Here is a 20,721-nt window from a genome sequence, read left to right as displayed (position 1 = left end):
TGCATGAGTCCTGTACTCCACTTCTGACCATAGAGAACTCTCTAGGTCATTGCCCAACAAACATTCTACTGGGAGGTCTGCACTAACCACAACCCTTTTGAGGCCAGTTACCCCTCCCCATGAGAAGTTAACAACTGCCACACTATGTGAAGTAGTGGCATTGCTGGCATTGGTCACCAGGTAGTTCTCACCTGGTATGTACTGTCCAGGATCCACAAAGCCTGGTGTCACCATAGTGACACTGGCACATGTGTCCCTGTAGGCTTGAGCCACTTTGTCATTAATTAAAGGAGTCTGTCTGTACTTGCCCAGGTTACTGGGGCTCACAGTCAGGGACAAATCAATGTCCCCATCACAGATCAAGACTGCCTGTGTAAGGGTTCTGTCTAAGTCAGAATCTCCTTCAGTTCCCATAGTGATTCCCACTACACCCTTTGTCTGGGGACCAACACTGCTAACAGTAGTACTGGGAGCAGGTGCCTTAGGGGCAACAGTGTTGGGGGCTCCACCCTTTTTGCAATCACTAGTCCAGTGAGTTGTATTTTTACAATGATTGCACCAGGGTTTCTTCTGACCTTCTTTCTTCTTTTTGGACTGTTGGGACCCACCCTCCTTAGTAGTAGTTTGGGGCCCTGTTGAAGACTTCTGGTCTTTAGGTTTCTGATCTCCACCCTTTTGGTCTGTTTTCTTCTGATCACCCCCTTGGCCCTGGTTCTGGTTCTTTTGCTTAACCCTGGTTCTGACCCATTTGTCTGCCTTCTTTCCCAATTCTTGGGGAGAGGTCAGATCAGAGTCAACCAAGTGTTGATGCAGTTGCTGGTTTTGACAGTTATTTAAAATCTGCTCTCTCATCATCAAATTATACAATCCTGTAAAATCAGATACCTTACTTCCCAGCAACCAACCCTCCAAAGCCTTAGTGGCACATTCAATGTATTCAGACCAGTCCTGAGTCTGTGTCTTTTGGGTGTCTCTGAACATTAACCTGTACTGTTCAGTGGTTAAGCCTAACCCATCTACCAGAACACTCTTCAGGACTCTGTAGTTTCTGACATCCTCTTCTCTAACAGTGAGGAGTCTGTCTCTGCCTCTTCCTTCAAAGGAGAGCCAGAGGATTGCTGCCCACTGGTCTTCAGGAACCTGCTGTACTTTGCAGGCTCTCTCAAGAGCAGTTATCCATTTGTGGATGTCATCCCCACTTTTGTAGGGGGGCACAACCTTAGACAGGTTCCTATTGTCAAAGACCCTATCTTTGTCCTTAGGGACAATGCTGCCACCAGTGGGTATAGACCCACTCTCTTTATGCTGTCTAGCCTTGCTAAGTTTCTCTTCCATCAGGGCTACTTCTAGCTCCTGCTTCCTGATCCTCAGCTGAGCCTCTTGCATCTTGGCCTCATGTTCCCTCCTCTGAGGGGTGGTCATCCTTCTCCTGGAGTGACCTTGAGAGCCTCTAGAGCCATGGGAAGCATTGGAGTCACCTGAGCGATTCCTTTGCCTTCCAAGCCCTGTGTTAAGTCCACTGGGGAGATCCAGTGGGTTGAACCCACTGTCAGTCCCCAATAGCCTTGGTTTAGCTGGGCCAAGTATAATACTTGGCACTGGGCTAGTTCTCCCTTCATCCTCACTACTGTCAGTATCCTTTTCACTCTCATCCTCTGTGGTAGGCATCCCATCTAAGGGGTGACTATTGGGAAGGGGTACTTCAGTGGCATCTTTAGAAGGGGGGCCTCCTGTTCCTGTCCCTAAGGGGGCTAACTGGGAAGCTTTCTTGAGTGCTCTCTGATTCTCATCATTCTGTAAGAGCTCTCTGAGCTCAGCAGAGTTTGGGTTCTTGGGCTGTTTAAGGCCTCTAAGAGTTGCCAAATGCCTGAGCTCATTCTGATTAAGGGTAGCAAAGCTGGATGGTGCCCTCTGGGGGTCACTCTCAACAGAGATGGGTACAGTGGACCCCTCTGCCCCGGCCATTGCTCTTAAGTGTGGGTGGATGTGTTGCAATCTACCTACACTTGGGTTTACCTACTAAACCTATCTAGTAGTTGTAGTCAGGGTGTGCTACTCCCTTTGCTCTACAACAACTAAGTTCAGTAGAACTTAAGTATATCTAATCTTGTTTTATATGTACCTACAGGTACCTATGTGATCTTTCAATTGGTAACCAAGAGATTACAATGGTAAAACACAGCAAGCTCAAATCCAACCGCTGCTCACCAATGTGAGAAGTTGGCCTGGTATATGCTGTTCACTAGTTCTAGTGACCACCTTGTACCATGCCAAGCAACCCTTATGGTGTGGTTGTAAGTCAAAATTTTTGGACTAGCTGCCCTAGTGGTAGCGTAGGCTAAGCAGTCTTTGAGGCTAAACTCGTGATGCGTGTTAAGCAAGCTGTTTTACCAATAGTAACCCCCTTTTATACCAATGAAAGGACACCACACAGATATATATTCAAAATATATATGTATTTATTTCTCAAAGTAACCCCTAGTCTCTTTATGAGCACAGGAGCACAAATCGTCAAACAAGATTATCACAGAATACACAGAAGTTGCACTTTATATGGATAGGCCCTGGTGGCCACTCGAACCATATACTAAAATAGTGGTATAAGTACCACGAACAGAAAAGGGAAAAGGCCTAGGGCCTCTAGAATCGCTGGGCCTACAAGGAGCTAACGTCAGTTAGTGACCAGGAGGTCCACGGGTGGCGTGTGCAGAGCAAATAGTCACACGCGGGCTCCCATAGGTTTCAATGGGTGCGTAAAAAGTACAAAGTTACTGCAAAAGGAATCTTCCGGATGACCTAGGAACTTAAGATTTGGAACACAGGCACTAGAGATGTATTACTACACATGGGCACCGGAGTGCCAGCTTTACCTCACCCACAGGAAGCGGGTGCATAGGCCTCAAAGTGCGTCGGGTTTCTTCTATCTGTTCCGTTGAGCCTGGGACAAAGATGCTGCAGGCGGTCGGTCGGGAAGAGATGCAGTGGGTCCAAGAGTGGATCGGAGATGTTGAAGACCTGTAAGCAGAGGGGACAGTGTTCACAGTCACTAGCCAGTGACCAGCGTGGCACCAGGTGGGTACCAGGCGATGTCGGGTGCAAACAGGTGATGAGGGGTAGCTTGTCTCCGCAGCCACGTGGTCCCTGAAGGTCGACGACGTCCAGGAGTCGGCTCACGAGCTGTCCCACGCAGGCTCTCGCTGTCGGCGGTGTCGGCGACTTGATCGAAGCAAACAAGCCTTGGCAAAAGCAATTGCAGGAGGATTCGGAAATCAGCTGTTGGTTCTGACCAGCAAGGTCAGAGGGATTGCTCCTTTGGAGGGGAGCAAGGGCCAGTCTGGAGCAACCAGACCAGCGGTGTTTGTCGTAGATTTCGTCGCCAAGATGGCCACTAGCCAGCGGGCCAGCAACCGGTTAGGCGCGTCGAGTGGCAAAATGCAGAAGGGCCCCACGCAGATCGTGGAGATGCTGGAGGGCTCAACTTTGGTGCAGATGCTGCTCGAGGGTTGGGCTTCTCAGGACCCAAAGCACAACTTGGAGGGAGCCTCGGTTGTTGCACTGGTCAGCTTGTCGTAGTCGTTCCAAGATGGCTGGCTCCACGTGTCTCGGTGCCTCCACGGGTCTCCTCTTTTCAGGGACTGTGGATCGGGCGGTGAGAGGTCTGGAGGTCCAGGTCTTGTCAGTCTCTGGGCTCGGGCTCCGGCGGGAGGCGGCGGCAAAGCAGACGGTGATTCGCTGGATGGTGCTTGCGTTAGCAAGGTGGTCACTCCCTGACCACAGGGGAGATTTTCTTCAGTCTTCTGTGCAGCAGAATGTCGAAGTTCCCGTCTTCTTCTTAGTTTCAAGTTGATTCCAGGATGTCTGAAGTCTTAGGACACAGCTCCTACCTTTAAGCGGATTCTAGGGGCCGGACTACCTGCTAGGTCCCTCCCTATGGGTGGGACCAGGAAGGGGGGTGGTTACACCCCCAATCCTTTGTCCAGCTCGCCCCAGGCCCGGGACTGGTGTGCCCCAGGACCGGTTTGAACTGGCATATGCACCGAGGCTCCTTGTGAGCCACAGGCATGTCTGGTTTCTTTCAAGCCCTACCTGACCAATACACAAAATCCTGTCTGGGGTGGTGCACGCACCTCCCCTGGCAGGAAACCCTTTGTCCACACCTCCCAAGCTGGAAGGACTCCCAGCAGCAGGAGGGCAGACTTGTGTCTGTGGTGGCAGCATCCATTTTGTGGAGCTGAGGCTATGTCTGATTTTACCCGGGTTTCAGGTACTGTACATGTCGTGTCCCTCTAGAAGGGTGGAATGCTAACCCCGTCGCCAGAATTGGCGAGGGGTTAGTATTCCAATTCGTATGACACCTTACTCGACATGTTTTGATAAAGCCAAACCAAAGATAGCATTTAACCGCGAGGTTCATAATGCACTTAAGAGTATATGGTATGACGATATCTGGAAACAGTAGAAGGAAGTTGTTCCGACCACTGCAGACAGGCTCAGCTCATGCCAGAGCACCATCTCACATGGAACCAAGCACTCTGCCTTCAGGATTGTTAAGGCCTGCCATAGGAGTGACTTAGAGGTTACCAGGTGTCCCATTTAAGGTTAGGTATAGGTATACTACACCTAAGTAAGAGGTGATTACACCAACTTACCCCAGCTGAGTGATCAGCCAGTTGTGTCAGATTGTTAGGCCAAGCCTGGGGTGGCATAATACATGCTGCAGCCCCTGGCAGGCCTTGGGTACACCAATGCCCTGGGTACCTAGTGTACACTGGTACAGGGGCTGACAGGGTGATCCACTTCCAATTGGTTATGCACCTAGGGTGCATAGTTTTAATTTAGTAGAGAGAACAGCAGGCTGGGGGTCTGATTGGCAGGCCCACAGCCTCAATATGTCAAAAACCAGTGAAGCAAAAAGCAAAAATTTGGGGTGACCATAGGATAGCAGACCCTACTCTCCTACAGTCAGTCAGTCAGTTTCAGTCAGTCAGTGTCAGCCAGTGAGTGTCTGTAGGTCAGTGAGTGTCAGTCGGTGTCAGTCAGTCAGTGTCAGTCAGTGAGTGTCTGTCAGTCAGTGAGTGTCAGTGAGTGTCAGTGAGTGTCAGTCAGTGTCAGTCAATGTCAGTCAGTGTCAGTCAGTGTCAGTCAGTGAATGTCAGTCAGTGAGTGTCAGTCAGTGACAGTCAGTCAGTGTCAGTCAGTGTCAGTGAGTCAGTGCCAATCAGTGTCAGTGAGGCAGTGTCAATCAGTGTCAGTCAGTGAGTGTCAGTAAGTGTCAGTCAGTGAGTGTCAGTCAGTGAGTGTCAGTCTGTGTTAGTCAGTGTCAGTCAGTGTCAGTCAGTGTCAGTCAATGTCAGTCAGTCAGTGTCAGTCAGTGTCAGTCATTGTCAGTCAGTCAGTGTCAGTCAGTCAATGTCAGTCAGTCAGCGTCAGTCAGTGAGAGTCAGTCAGTGTCAGTCTGTGTCAGTCAGTCAGTGTCAGTCAGTGTCAGTCAGTGTCAGTCAGTCAGTGTCAGTCAGTCAGTGTCAGTCAGTGTCAGTGTCAGTCAGTCAGTGTCAGTGTCAGTCAGTCATTGTCAGTCAGTGTCAGTCAGTCAGTGTCAGTCAGTCTGTGTCAGTCAGTGTCAGTCAATCAGTGTCAGTCAATCAGTGTAAGTCAGTCAGTATCAGTCAGTCAGTGTCAGTCAGTGTCAGTCAGGCAGTATCTGTCAGTGTCAGTCAGTCAGTGTCAGTCAGTACCAGTCAGGCAGTATCAGTCAGTGTCAGTCAACAAGTGTCAGCCAGGAAGTATCAGTCAGTGTCAGTCAGTCAGTGTCAGTCAGTGTCAGTCAGGCAGTATCAGTCAGTGTCAGTCAGTGTCAGTCAGTCAGTGTCAGTCAGTGTCAGTCAATCCGTGTCAATCAGTGTCAGTCAGTCAGTCAGTCAGTATCAGTCAGTCAGTCAGTGTCAGTCAGGCAGTATCAGTCAGTGTCAGTCAGTCAGTGTCAGTAAGTCAGTGAGGCAGTATCAGTCAGTGTCAGTCAGTCAGTGTCAGTCAGTGTCGGTCAGTGTTAGACAGTGTCAGTCTGGCAGTATCAGTCAGTGTCAGTCAGTCAGTGTCAGTCAGTGTCAGTCAGTCAGAGTCAGTCAGTCAGTGTCAGTCAGTGTCAGTCAGTCAGTGTCAGTCAGTGTCAGTCAGTCAGTATCAGTCAGTGTCAGTCAGTCAGTGTCAGTGTCAGTCAGTCAGTGTCAGTCAGTGTCAGTCAGTGTCAGTCAGTCAGTGTCAGTGTCAGTCAGTCACTGTCAGTCAGTCATTGTCAGACAGTGTCAGTCAGTCAGTGTCAGTGTCAGTCAGTCAGTGTCAGTCAGTGTCAGTCAATCAGTGTCAGTCAATCAGTGTCAGTCAGTGTCAGTCAGTGTTAGTCAGGCAGTATCAGTCAGTGTCAGTTAGTCAGTGTCAGTCAGTGTCAGTCAGTCAGTGTGAGTCAGGCAGTATCATATTGTGTCAGTCAGTTAGTGTCAATCAGTGTCAGTCAGGCAGTATCAGTCAGTGTCAGTGTCAGCCAATCAGTGTCAGTCAGTGTCAGTCAGTCAGTGTCAGTCAGTGTCAGTCAGTGTCAGTCAGGCAGTCAGTCAGTGTCAGTCAGTCAGTGTCAGTCAGTCAGTGTCAGTCAGTGTCAGTCAGTGTCAGTCAGTGTGAGAAGTTGGCCTGGTATATGATGCTCACTAGTTAAAGTGATCACCTTGTACCATGCCAAGCAACCCTTATGGTGTGGTTGTAAGTCAACCTTTTCGGACTAGCTGCCCTAGTGGTAGCGTAGGCTAAGCAGTCTTTGAGGCTAAACTCGTGAAGCGTGTTAAGCCAGCTGTTTTACCAAATGCAACCCCCTTTTATACCAATGAAAGGACACCACACAGATATATATTCAAAATATATATGTATTTATTTCTCAAAGTAACCCCTAGTCTCTTTATGAGCACAGGAGCACAAATCGTCAAACAAGATTATCACAGAATACACAGAAGTTGCACGTTATATGGATAGGCCCTGGTGGCCACTCAAACCATATACTAAAATAGTGGTATAAGTACCACGAACAGAAAAGGGAAAAGGCCTAGGGCCTCTAGAATCGCTGGGCCTACAAGGAGCTAACGTCAGTTAGTGACCAGGAGGTCCACGGGTGGCGTGTGCAGAGCAAATAGTCACACGCGTGCTCCCATAGGTTTCAATGGGTGCGTAAAAAGTACAAAGTTACTGCAAAGAGGATCTTCCGGATGGACTAGGAACTCAAGATTTGGAACACAGGCACTAGAGATGTAATACTACACTTGGGCACAGGTGTGCCAGCTTTACCTCACCCACAGGAAGCGGGTGCATAGGCCTCGAAGTGCGTCGGGTTTCTTCTATCTGTTCCGTGGAGCTTGAAGACAAAGATGCTGCAGGCGGTCGGTCCGGGAGAGATGCAGTGGATCCAAGAGTGGATCGGAGATGTTGAAGACCTGTAAGCAGAGGGGACAGTGTTCACAGTCACTAGCCAGTGACCAGCGTGGCACCAGGTGGGTACCAGGCAATGTCGGGTGCAAACAGGAAGAAAGGGGTAGCTTGTCTCTGCAGCCACGTGGTCCCTGGAGGTCGACGACGTCCAGGAGTCGAGTCACGAGCTGTCCCACGCAGGCTCTCGCTGTCGGCGGTGTCGGCGACTTGATTGAAGCAAACAAGCCTTGGCAAAAGCAATTGTTGTAGGAAAAGGAAATAAGCTGATGGTTCTGACCAGCAAGGTCAGAAGGACTGCTCCTTTGGAGGGGAGCAAGGGCCAGTCTGGAGCAACCAGACCAGCGGTGTATTTCTTGAAGTTCGTCGCCAAGATGGCTACTAGCCAGCGGGCCAGCAACCGGTTAGGCGCGTCGAGTGGCAAAATGCAGAAGGGCCCCACGCAGATCGTGGAGATGCTGGAGGGCTCACCTTTGGTGCAGATGCTGCTCGGGTGTTGGGCTTCTCAGATCCCAAAGCACAACTTGGAGGGAGCCTCGGTTGTTGCACTTGTCAGCTTGTCGTAGTCGTTCCAAGATGGCTGGCTCCACGTGTCTCGGTGCCTCCACGGGTCTCCTCTTTTCAGGGACTGTGGATCGGGCGGTGAGAGGTCTGGAGGTCCAGGTCTTGTCAGTCTCTGGGCTCGGGCTCCGGCGGGAGGCGGCGGCAAAGCAGACGTTGATTCGCTGGTTGGTGCTTGCGTTAGCAAGGTGGTCACTCCCTGACCACAGGGGAGATTGGCTTCAGTCCTCTGTGCAGCAGAGCGTCGAAGTTCCCGTCTTCTTCTTAGTTTTAAGTTGATTCCAGGATGTCTGAAGTCTTAGGACACAGCTCCTACCTTTAAGCGGATTCTAGGGGCCGGACTACCTGCTAGGTCCCTCCCTATGGGTGGAACCAGGAAGGGGGGTGGTTACACCCCCAATCCTTTGTCCAGCTCGCCCCAGGCCCGGGACTGGCGTGCCCCAGGACCGGTTTGAACTGGCATATGCACCGAGGCTCCTTGTGAGCCACAGGCATGTCTGGTTTCTTTCAAGCCCTACCTGACCAATACACAAAATCCTGTCTGGGGTGGTGCACGCACCTCCCCTGGCAGGAAACCCTTTGTCCACACCTCCCAAGCTGGAAGGACTCCCAGCAGCAGGAGGGCAGACTTGTGTCTGTGGTGGCAGCATCCATTTTGTGGAGCTGAGGCTATGTCTGATTTTACCCGGGTGAGGCACTGTACATGTCGTGTCCCTCTAGAAGGGTGGAATGCTAACCCCGTCGCCAGAATTGGCGAGGGGTTAGTATTCCAATTCGTATGACACCTTACTCGACATGTTTTGATAAAGCCAAACCAAAGTTAGCATTTAACCGCGAGGTTCATAATGCACTTAAGAGTATATGGTATGACGATATCTGGAAACAGTAGAAGGAAGTTGTTCCGACCACTGCAGACAGGCTCAGCTCATGCCAGAGCACCATCTCACATGGAACCAAGCACTCTGCCTTCAGGATTGTTAAGGCCTGCCATAGGAGTGACTTATAGGTTACCAGGTGTCCCATTTAAGGTTAGGTATAGGTATACTACACCTAAGTAAGAGGTGATTACACCAACTTACCCCAGCTGAGTGATCAGCTAGTTGTGTCAGATTGTTAGGCCAAGCCTGGGGTGGCATAATACATGCTGCAGCCCCTGGCAGGCCTTGGGTACACCAATGCCCTGGGTACCTAGTGTACACTGGTACAGGGGCTGACAGGGTGATCCACTTCCAATTGGTTATGCACCTAGGGTGCATAGTTGTAATTTAGTAGAGAGAACAGCAGGCTGGGGGTCTGATTGGCAGGCCCACAGCCTCAATATGTCAAAAACCAGTGAAGCAAAAAGCAAAAATTTGGGGTGACCATAGGCTAGCAGACCCTACTCTCCTACACAACCCCCCCCCCAAACGCTGGGACATTAAACTAGCCTTGACCAGTCTCGTCTTCATGTCCTAAGTGGAAGTACCTGGAGAGACCATCTGCATTCCCATGGTCAGTACCTGGCCGGTGCTCCACTGTAAAGTCCATCCCCTGTAGGGAAATGGACCACCTAAGCAGTTTGGGGTTTTCACCCTTCATCTGATTTAGCCACAAGAGGGGCTTATGGTCGGTCTGAATCTTGAAGTGAGTGCCAAACAAGTATGGCCTCAGCTTCTTCAGGGCCCACACCACAGCAAAGGCCTCCCTCTCAATAGCTGACCAATTCTTCTCTCTGGGGGTCAACCTTCTGCTAATAAAAGCAATGGGTTGGTCTTGACCATCTACATTAAGTTGTGACAGCACAGCTCCCACACCCAACTCAGAAGCATCTGTTTGGACAATAAACTCTTTGGAGTAGTCAGGACTTTTCAGGATAGGTGCAGAGCACATGGCCTCCTTCAGGTCATCAAATGCCTTTTGACAGCTTACTGTCCACTGAACCTTTTTGGGCATCTTCTTGGATGTCAGATCATTAAGAGGAGTCACAATGGACCCATAGTTCTTAACAAACTTCCTGTAGTACCCAGTCAAGCCCAAGAAAGCTCGAACGTGAGTCTGGGTGGTTGGAGGGGACCAGTCCTTGATGGATTGTATCTTACTCTCCAGTGGTTGAACTTGGCCTCCACCTACAAGGTGGCCCAAATATACAACCTTACTCTGCCCTATCTGGCACTTAGTAGCCTTGATAGTGAGGCCTGCCCTCTGCAGGGCCTCAAGAGCCTTCTTCAGGTGGATCAGGTGATCCTCCCAGGTGGAGCTAAAGACAGCAATGTCATCAAGATATGCTGCACAAAAGTCATCCAACCCAGTAAGGACTTGGTTCACCAGCCTTTGGAAGGTGGCAGGTGCATTCTTCAGACCAAAGGGCATCACCACAAACTGGTAGTGCCCACCTGGGGTTGAGAATGCTGTTTTGGCCTTAGACTCCTCAGCTAATCTGATTTGCCAATAGCCAGCTGTTAAGTCAAATGTGCTCAAAAACTTTGCAGAAGCTAGTTTGTCTATGAGCTCATCTGCCCTTGGAATAGGGTGTGCATCTGTCCTGGTGACAGCATTGAGTCCTCTGTAATCCACACAGAACCTCATCTCTCTCTTGCCATCTTTGATGTGAGGTTTGGGGACCAGAACCACTGGGCTAGCCCAGGGGCTCTCCGAGGTTTCAATGACACCTAATTCCAGCATTTTATGTACCTCAGCCTTTATACAGTCCCTGACGTGGTCATGTTGTCTGTAAAGCTTGTTCTTTACAGGCAGACTGTCACCAGTGTCCACCACATGGGTACACCAGTCAGTTTGACTAGGTATCAAGGAAAACATATGTGAAAATGATTGTAGAACCTGTCTACATTCAGTCTGCTGATGGGCAGTGAGGTTGCCTCCAAGGGTCACTCCTTCAACTGAGCCATCTTCAGGGTTCTGAGACAACAGGTCTGGGAGAGGGTCACTCTCTTCCTCCTGTCCCTCATCTGTAGCCATGAGCAAGCCCATGTCTGCCCTGTCAACATATGCTTTAAGCCTGTTAACATGGAGTACCCTGTGGGGACTCCTGGGAGTTCCTAGGTCGACCAAGTAGGTGACCTCTCCCTTCTTTTCCAGGATTGTATGGGGTCCAGACCATTTGTCTTGGAGTGCTGCTGGGGCCACTGGCTCCAACACCCATACCTTCTGTCCTGGCTGAAACTCAACCAAGACAGCCTTTTGGTCATGCCAAGCTTTCTGTAAGGCCTGGCTTGCCTCAAGGTTTTTGGATGCCTTCTCCATATACTCAGCCATCCTGGAGCGGAGACCAAGTACATAGTCCACTATGTCTAGCTTAGGCTTTTTGAGAGGTAACTCCCATCCTTCCTTCACCAAACACAGTGGGCCTCTCACAGGGTGCCCAAACAACAATTCAAAGGGGCTGTAGCCAACCCCCTTTTGTGGGACCTCTCTGTAAGCAAACAGAAGGCAGGGTAGAAGGATGTCCCATCTTCGCCTGAGCTTTTCAGGTAATCCTTTGATCATACCCTTTAGGGTCTTGTTGAATCTCTCAACAAGCCCATTGCATTGTGGGTGATAAGGGGTGGTGAACTTGTAGTTGACACCACATTCCTTCCACATAGCTGTCAAGTATCCTGACATAAAGTTGGTACCTCTGTCAGATACTACCTCCTTAGGAAACCCCACTCTGGAGAATACTCCCAGCAGGGCCCTGGCCACAACAGGTGCTGTAGTGGTCCTAAGGGGAATTGCCTCTGGGTACCTGGTGGCATGATCCACTACCACCAGTATAAATCTGTGCCCAGATGCAGTGGGAGGATCCATGGGACCCACTATATCTATTCCCACTCTTTCAAAGGGGACCCCCACCACAGGTAGTGGTATCAGGGGGGCCCTTGTTGTGCCACCTGATTTGCCACTGGCTTGGCAGGTAACACAGGAGCGACAAAACTCCTTTGTATCTTCATTCATATGAGGCCAGTGAAAGTGAGGGACAAGTCTGTCCCAAGTCTTGTTCTGGCCTAAGTGTCCTGCTAAAGGAATGTCATGGGCCAAGGTAAGAAGGAAGCCCCTAAATTGCAGAGGTATAACCAACCTCCTGGTTGCACCAGGCTTGGGGTCTCTAGCCTCTGAATAAAGGAGCCCTTCATCCCAATACACTTTATGGGTACCTTGAGCATTCCCAGCAGCCTCAGCAGCAGCCAGCTGTCTGAGGGGTTCAAGAGAGGGACAGGATAACTGAGCCTGCCTCAAGTCAGCCCTTGAAGGTCCCCCTGTCCCCAGAAACTCAACCTGATCAGGTTCAAGCTCTTCAGGGACAGTTCCTTCAGGGTCCTCTAGATCAGCTTCCTGGGAAGGCTGATCATCACTCTGAGGCAGGGGGGAAGGCACAGCCTTGACCCTCCTGTTCTTCTTCTTGGTAGGTGCTTGGTCCATTGTTCCAGGATCCAAGACCTGAGGTTCAGTGAGGCACTTTTTGGCCTGTGACCTGGTCACAGCAAGGACATGTGATGATATACCTAACATCTCTGCATGAGTCCTGTACTCCACTTCTGACCATAGAGAACTCTCTAGGTCATTGCCCAACAAACATTCTACTGGGAGGTCTGCACTAACCACAACCCTTTTGAGGCCAGTTACCCCTCCCCATGAGAAGTTAACAACTGCCACACTGTGTGAAGTAGTGGCATTGCTGGCATTGGTCACCAGGTAGTTCTCACCTGGTATGTACTGTCCAGGGTCCACAAAGCCTGGTGTCACCATAGTGACACTGGCACATGTGTCCCTGTAGGCTTGAGCCACTTTGTCATTAATTAAAGGAGTCTGTCTGTACTTGCCCAGGTTACTGGGGCTCACAGTCAGGGACAAATCAATGTCCCCATCACAGATCAAGACTGCCTGTGTCAGGGTTCTGTCTAAGTCAGATTCTCCTTCAGTTCCCATAGTGATTCCCACTACACCCTTTGTCTGGGGACCAACACTGCTAACAGTAGTACTGGGAGCAGGTGCCTTAGGGGCAACAGTGTTGGGGGCTCCACCCTTTTTGCAATCACTAGTCCAGTGAGTTGTATTTTTGCAATGATTGCACCAGGGTTTCTTTTGACCTTCTTTCTTCTTTTTGGACTGTTGTTGGGACCCACCCTCCTTAGCAGTAGTTTGGGGCCCTGTTGAAGACTTCTGGTCTTTAGGTTTCTGATCTCCACCCTTTTGGTCTGTTTTCTTCTGATCACCCCCTTGGCCCTGGTTCTGGTTCTTTTGCTTAACCCTGGTTCTGACCCATTTGTCTGCCTTCTTTCCCAATTCTTGGGGAGAGGTCAGATCAGAGTCAACCAAGTGTTGATGCAGTTGCTGGTTTTGACAGTTGTTTAAAATCTGTTCTCTCATCATCAAATTATACAATCCTGTAAAATCAGATACCTTACTTCCCAGCAACCAACCCTCCAAAGCCTTAGTGGCACATTCAACATATTCAGACCAGTCCTGAGTCTGTGTCTTTTGGGTGTCTCTGAACATTAACCTGTACTGTTCAGTGGTTAAGCCTAACCCATCTACCAGAACACTCTTCAGGACTCTGTAGTTTCTGACATCCTCTTCTCTAGCAGTGAGGAGTCTGTCTCTGCCTCTTCCTTCAAAGGAGAGCCAGAGGATTGCTGCCCACTGGTCTTCAGGAACCTGCTGTACTTTGCAGGCTCTCTCAAGAGCAGTTATCCATTTGTGGATGTCATCCCCACTTTTGTAGGGGGGCACAACCTTAGACAGGTTCCTATTATCAAAGACCCTATCTTTGTCCTTAGGGACAATGCTGCCACCAGTGGGTATAGACCCACTCTCTCTAGGTTGCCTAGCCTTGTTCAGTTTTTCTTCCATCAGGGCTACTTCTAGCTCCTGCTTCCTGATCCTCAGCTGGGCTTCCTGCATTCTGGCCTCATGTTCCCTCCTCTGAGGGGTGGTCAGTCTCCTTCTGGAGTGATCTTGAGAGCCTCTAGAGCCATGGGAAGCATTGGAGTCACCTGAGCGATTCCTTTGCCTTCCAAGCCCTGTGTTAAGTCCACTGGGGAGATCCAATGGGGTGAACCCACTGTCAGTCCCCAATAGCCTTAGTTTAGCTGGGCCAAGTATAACACTTGGCACTGGGCTAGTTCTCCCTTCATCCCCACTCACATCTGTATCCCCATCACTTTCTTCCTCTGTGGTAGGCATCCCATCTAAGGGGTGACTATTGAAAGGGGGTACCTCTGTGGCATCTTCAGAAGGGGGGCCTCCTGTTCCTGTCCCTAAGGGGGCTAACTGGGAAGCTTTCTTGAGTTCTCTCTGATTCTCATCATTCTGTAAGAGTTCTCTGAGCTCAGCAGAGTTAGGGTTCTTGGGCTGTTTAAGGCCTCTAAGAGTTGCCAAATGCCTGAGCTCATTCTGATTAAGGGTAGCAAAGCTGGATGGTGCCCTCTGGGGGTCACTCTCAACAGAGATGGGTACAGTGGACCCCTCTGCCCCGGCCATTGCTCTTAAGTGTGGGTGGATGTGTTGCAATCTACCTACACTTGGGTTTGCCTACTAAACCTATCTAGCAGTTGTAGTCAGGGTGTGCTACTCCCTTTGCTCTACAACAACTAAGTTCAGTAGAACTTATGTATATCTAATCTTGTTTTATATGTACCTACAGGTACCTATGTGATCTTTCAATTGGTAACCAAGAGATTACAATGGTAAAACACAGCAAGCTCAAATCCAACCGCTGCTCACCAATGTGAGAAGTTGGCCTGGTATATGATGCTCACTAGTTAAAGTGATCACCTTGTACCATGCCAAGCAACCCTTATGGTGTGGTTGTAAGTCAACCTTTTCGGACTAGCTGCCCTAGTGGTAGCGTAGGCTAAGCAGTCTTTGAGGCTAAACTCGTGAAGCGTGTTAAGCCAGCTGTTTTACCAAATGCAACCCCCTTTTATACCAATGAAAGGACACCACACAGATATATATTCAAAATATATATGTATTTATTTCTCAAAGTAACCCCTAGTCTCTTTATGAGCACAGGAGCACAAATCGTCAAACAAGATTATCACAGAATACACAGAAGTTGCACGTTATATGGATAGGCCCTGGTGGCCACTCAAACCATATACTAAAATAGTGGTTTAAGTACCACGAACAGAAAAGGGAAAAGGCCTAGGGCCTCTAGAATCGCTGGGCCTACAAGGAGCTAACGTCAGTTAGTGACCAGGAGGTCCACGGGTGGCGTGTGCAGAGCAAATAGTCACACGCGTGCTCCCATAGGTTTCAATGGGTGCGTAAAAAGTACAAAGTTACTGCAAAGAGGATCTTCCGGATGGACTAGGAACTCAAGATTTGGAACACAGGCACTAGAGATGTAATACTACACTTGGGCACAGGTGTGCCAGCTTTACCTCACCCACAGGAAGCGGGTGCATAGGCCTCGAAGTGCGTCGGGTTTCTTCTATCTGTTCCGTGGAGCTTGAAGACAAAGATGCTGCAGGCGGTCGGTCCGGGAGAGATGCAGTGGATCCAAGAGTGGATCGGAGATGTTGAAGACCTGTAAGCAGAGGGGACAGTGTTCACAGTCACTAGCCAGTGACCAGCGTGGCACCAGGTGGGTACCAGGCAATGTCGGGTGCAAACAGGAAGAAAGGGGTAGCTTGTCTCTGCAGCCACGTGGTCCCTGGAGGTCGACGACGTCCAGGAGTCGAGTCACGAGCTGTCCCACGCAGGCTCTCGCTGTCGGCGGTGTCGGCGACTTGATTGAAGCAAACAAGCCTTGGCAAAAGCAATTGTTGTAGGAAAAGGAAATAAGCTGATGGTTCTGACCAGCAAGGTCAGAAGGACTGCTCCTTTGGAGGGGAGCAAGGGCCAGTCTGGAGCAACCAGACCAGCGGTGTATTTCTTGAAGTTCGTCGCCAAGATGGCTACTAGCCAGCGGGCCAGCAACCGGTTAGGCGCGTCGAGTGGCAAAATGCAGAAGGGCCCCACGCAGATCGTGGAGATGCTGGAGGGCTCACCTTTGGTGCAGATGCTGCTCGGGTGTTGGGCTTCTCAGATCCCAAAGCACAACTTGGAGGGAGCCTCGGTTGTTGCACTTGTCAGCTTGTCGTAGTCGTTCCAAGATGGCTGGCTCCACGTGTCTCGGTGCCTCCACGGGTCTCCTCTTTTCAGGGACTGTGGATCGGGCGGTGAGAGGTCTGGAGGTCCAGGTCTTGTCAGTCTCTGGGCTCGGGCTCCGGCGGGAGGCGGCGGCAAAGCAGACGTTGATTCGCTGGTTGGTGCTTGCGTTAGCAAGGTGGTCACTCCCTGACCACAGGGGAGATTGGCTTCAGTCCTCTGTGCAGCAGAGCGTCGAAGTTCCCGTCTTCTTCTTAGTTTTAAGTTGATTCCAGGATGTCTGAAGTCTTAGGACACAGCTCCTACCTTTAAGCGGATTCTAGGGGCCGGACTACCTGCTAGGTCCCTCCCTATGGGTGGAACCAGGAAGGGGGGTGGTTACACCCCCAATCCTTTGTCCAGCTCGCCCCAGGCCCGGGACTGGCGTGCCCCAGGACCGGTTTGAACTGGCATATGCACCGAGGCTCCTTGTGAGCCACAGGCATGTCTGGTTTCTTTCAAGCCCTACCTGACCAATACACAAAATCCTGTCTGGGGTGGTGCACGCACCTCCCCTGGCAGGAAACCCTTTGTCCACACCTCCCAAGCTGGAAGGACTCCCAGCAGCAGGAGGGCAGACTTGTGTCTGTGGTGGCAGCATCCATTTTGTGGAGCTGAGGCTATGTCTGATTTTACCCGGGTGAGGCACTGTACATGTCGTGTCCCTCTAGAAGGGTGGAATGCTAACCCCGTCGCCAGAATTGGCGAGGGGTTAGTATTCCAATTCGTATGACACCTTACTCGACATGTTTTGATAAAGCCAAACCAAAGTTAGCATTTAACCGCGAGGTTCATAATGCACTTAAGAGTATATGGTATGACGATATCTGGAAACAGTAGAAGGAAGTTGTTCCGACCACTGCAGACAGGCTCAGCTCATGCCAGAGCACCATCTCACATGGAACCAAGCACTCTGCCTTCAGGATTGTTAAGGCCTGCCATAGGAGTGACTTATAGGTTACCAGGTGTCCCATTTAAGGTTAGGTATAGGTATACTACACCTAAGTAAGAGGTGATTACACCAACTTACCCCAGCTGAGTGATCAGCTAGTTGTGTCAGATTGTTAGGCCAAGCCTGGGGTGGCATAATACATGCTGCAGCCCCTGGCAGGCCTTGGGTACACCAATGCCCTGGGTACCTAGTGTACACTGGTACAGGGGCTGACAGGGTGATCCACTTCCAATTGGTTATGCACCTAGGGTGCATAGTTGTAATTTAGTAGAGAGAACAGCAGGCTGGGGGTCTGATTGGCAGGCCCACAGCCTCAATATGTCAAAAACCAGTGAAGCAAAAAGCAAAAATTTGGGGTGACCATAGGATAGCAGACCCTACTCTCCTACACAACCCCCCCCCAAACGCTGGGACATTAAACTAGCCTTGACCAGTCTCGTCTTCATGTCCTAAGTGGAAGTACCTGGAGAGACCATCTGCATTCCCATGGTCAGTACCTGGCCGGTGCTCCACTGTAAAGTCCATCCCCTGTAGGGAAATGGACCACCTAAGCAGTTTGGGGTTTTCACCCTTCATCTGATTTAGCCACAAGAGGGGCTTATGGTCGGTCTGAATCTTGAAGTGAGTGCCAAACAAGTATGGCCTCAGCTTCTTCAGGGCCCACACCACAGCAAAGGCCTCCCTCTCAATAGCTGACCAATTCTTCTCTCTGGGGGTCAACCTTCTGCTAATAAAAGCAATGGGTTGGTCTTGACCATCTACATTAAGTTGTGACAGCACAGCTCCCACACCCAACTCAGAAGCATCTGTTTGGACAATAAACTCTTTGGAGTAGTCAGGACTTTTCAGGATAGGTGCAGAGCACATGGCCTCCTTCAGGTCATCAAATGCCTTTTGACAGCTTACTGTCCACTGAACCTTTTTGGGCATCTTCTTGGATGTCAGATCATTAAGAGGAGTCACAATGGACCCATAGTTCTTAACAAACTTCCTGTAGTACCCAGTCAAGCCCAAGAAAGCTCGAACGTGAGTCTGGGTGGTTGGAGGGGACCAGTCCTTGATGGATTGTATCTTACTCTCCAGTGGTTGAACTTGGCCTCCACCTACAAGGTGGCCCAAATATACAACCTTACTCTGCCCTATCTGGCACTTAGTAGCCTTGATAGTGAGGCCTGCCCTCTGCAGGGCCTCAAGAGCCTTCTTCAGGTGGATCAGGTGATCCTCCCAGGTGGAGCTAAAGACAGCAATGTCATCAAGATATGCTGCACAAAAGTCATCCAACCCAGTAAGGACTTGGTTCACCAGCCTTTGGAAGGTGGCAGGTGCATTCTTCAGACCAAAGGGCATCACCACAAACTGGTAGTGCCCACCTGGGGTTGAGAATGCTGTTTTGGCCTTAGACTCCTCAGCTAATCTGATTTGCCAATAGCCAGCTGTTAAGTCAAATGTGCTCAAAAACTTTGCAGAAGCTAGTTTGTCTATGAGCTCATCTGCCCTTGGAATAGGGTGTGCATCTGTCCTGGTGACAGCATTGAGTCCTCTGTAATCCACACAGAACCTCATCTCTCTCTTGCCATCTTTGATGTGAGGTTTGGGGACCAGAACCACTGGGCTAGCCCAGGGGCTCTTCGAGGTTTCAATGACACCTAATTCCAGCATTTTATGTACCTCAGCCTTTATACAGTCCCTGACGTGGTCATGTTGTCTGTAAAGCTTGTTCTTTACAGGCAGACTGTCACCAGTGTCCACCACATGGGTACACCAGTCAGTTTGACTAGGTATCAAGGAAAACATATGTGAAAATGATTGTAGAACCTGTCTACATTCAGTCTGCTGATGGGCAGTGAGGTTGCCTCCAAGGGTCACTCCTTCAACTGAGCCATCTTCAGGGTTCTGAGACAACAGGTCTGGGAGAGGGTCACTCTCTTCCTCCTGTCCCTCATCTGTAGCCATGAGCAAGCCCATGTCTGCCCTGTCAACATATGCTTTAAGCCTGTTAACATGGAGTACCCTGTGGGGACTCCTGGGAGTTCCTAGGTCGACCAAGTAGGTGACCTCTCCCTTCTTTTCCAGGATTGTATGGGGTCCAGACCATTTGTCTTGGAGTGCTGCTGGGGCCACTGGCTCCAACACCCATACCTTCTGTCCTGGCTGAAACTCAACCAAGACAGCCTTTTGGTCATGCCAAGCTTTCTGTAAGGCCTGGCTTGCCTCAAGGTTTTTGGATGCCTTCTCCATATACTCAGCCATCCTGGAGCGGAGACCAAGTACATAGTCCACTATGTCTAGCTTAGGCTTTTTGAGAGGTAACTCCCATCCTTCCTTCACCAAACACAGTGGGCCTCTCACAGGGTGCCCAAACAACAATTCAAAGGGGCTGTAGCCAACCCCCTTTTGTGGGACCTCTCTGTAAGCAAACAGAAGGCAGGGTAGAAGGATGTCCCATCTTCGCCTGAGCTTTTCAGGTAATCCTTTGATCATACCCTTTAGGGTCTTGTTGAATCTCTCAACAAGCCCATTGCATTGTGGGTGATAAGGGGTGGTGAACTTGTAGTTGACACCACATTCCTTCCACATAGCTGTCAAGTATCCTGACATAAAGTTGGTACCTCTGTCAGATACTACCTCCTTAGGAAACCCCACTCTGGAGAATACTCCCAGCAGGGCCCTGGCCACAACAGGTGCTGTAGTGGTCCTAAGGGGAATTGCCTCTGGGTACCTGGTGGCATGATCCACTACCACCAGTATAAATCTGTGCCCAGATGCAGTGGGAGGATCCATGGGACCCACTATATCTATTCCCACTCTTTCAAAGGGGACCCCCACCACAGGTAGTGGTATCAGGGGGGCCCTTGTTGTGCCACCTGATTTGCCACTGGCTTGGCAGGTAACACAGGAGCGACAAAACTCCTTTGTATCTTCATTCATATGAGGCCAGTGAAAGTGAGGGACAAGTCTGTCCCAAGTCTTGTTCTGGCCTAAGTGTCCTGCTAAAGGAATGTCATGGGCCAAGGTAAGAAGGAAGCCCCTAAATTGCAGAGGTATAACCAACCTCCTGGTTGCACCAGGCTTGGGGTCTCTAGCCTCTGAATAAAGGAGCCCTTCATCCCAATACACTTTATGGGTACCTTGAGCATTCCCAGCAGCCTCAGCAGCAGCCAGCTGTCTGAGGGGTTCAAGAGAGGGACAGGATAACTGAGCCTGCCTCAAGTCAGCCCTTGAAGGTCCCCCTGTCCCCAGAAACTCAACCTGATCAGGTTCAAGCTCTTCAGGGATAGTTCCTTCAGGGTCCTCTAGATCAGCTTCCTGGGAAGGCTGATCATCACTCTGAGGCAGGGGGGAAGGCACAGCCTTGACCCTCCTGTTCTTCTTCTTGGTAGGTGCTTGGTCCATTGTTCCAGGATCCAAGACCTGAGGTTCAGTGAGGCACTTTTTGGCCTGTGACCTGGTCACAGCAAGGACATGTGATGATATACCTAACATCTCTGCATGAGTCCTGTACTCCACTTCTGACCATAGAGAACTCTCTAGGTCATTGCCCAACAAACATTCTACTGGGAGGTCTGCACTAACCACAACCCTTTTGAGGCCAGTTACCCCTCCCCATGAGAAGTTAACAACTGCCACACTGT

This window comes from Triturus cristatus, chromosome 1_1, assembly GCF_964204655.1.
Source record: "Triturus cristatus chromosome 1_1, aTriCri1.1, whole genome shotgun sequence".
NCBI classification, from domain to species: domain Eukaryota; kingdom Metazoa; phylum Chordata; class Amphibia; order Caudata; family Salamandridae; genus Triturus; species Triturus cristatus.
This window is presented reverse-complemented; position numbering follows the sequence as displayed.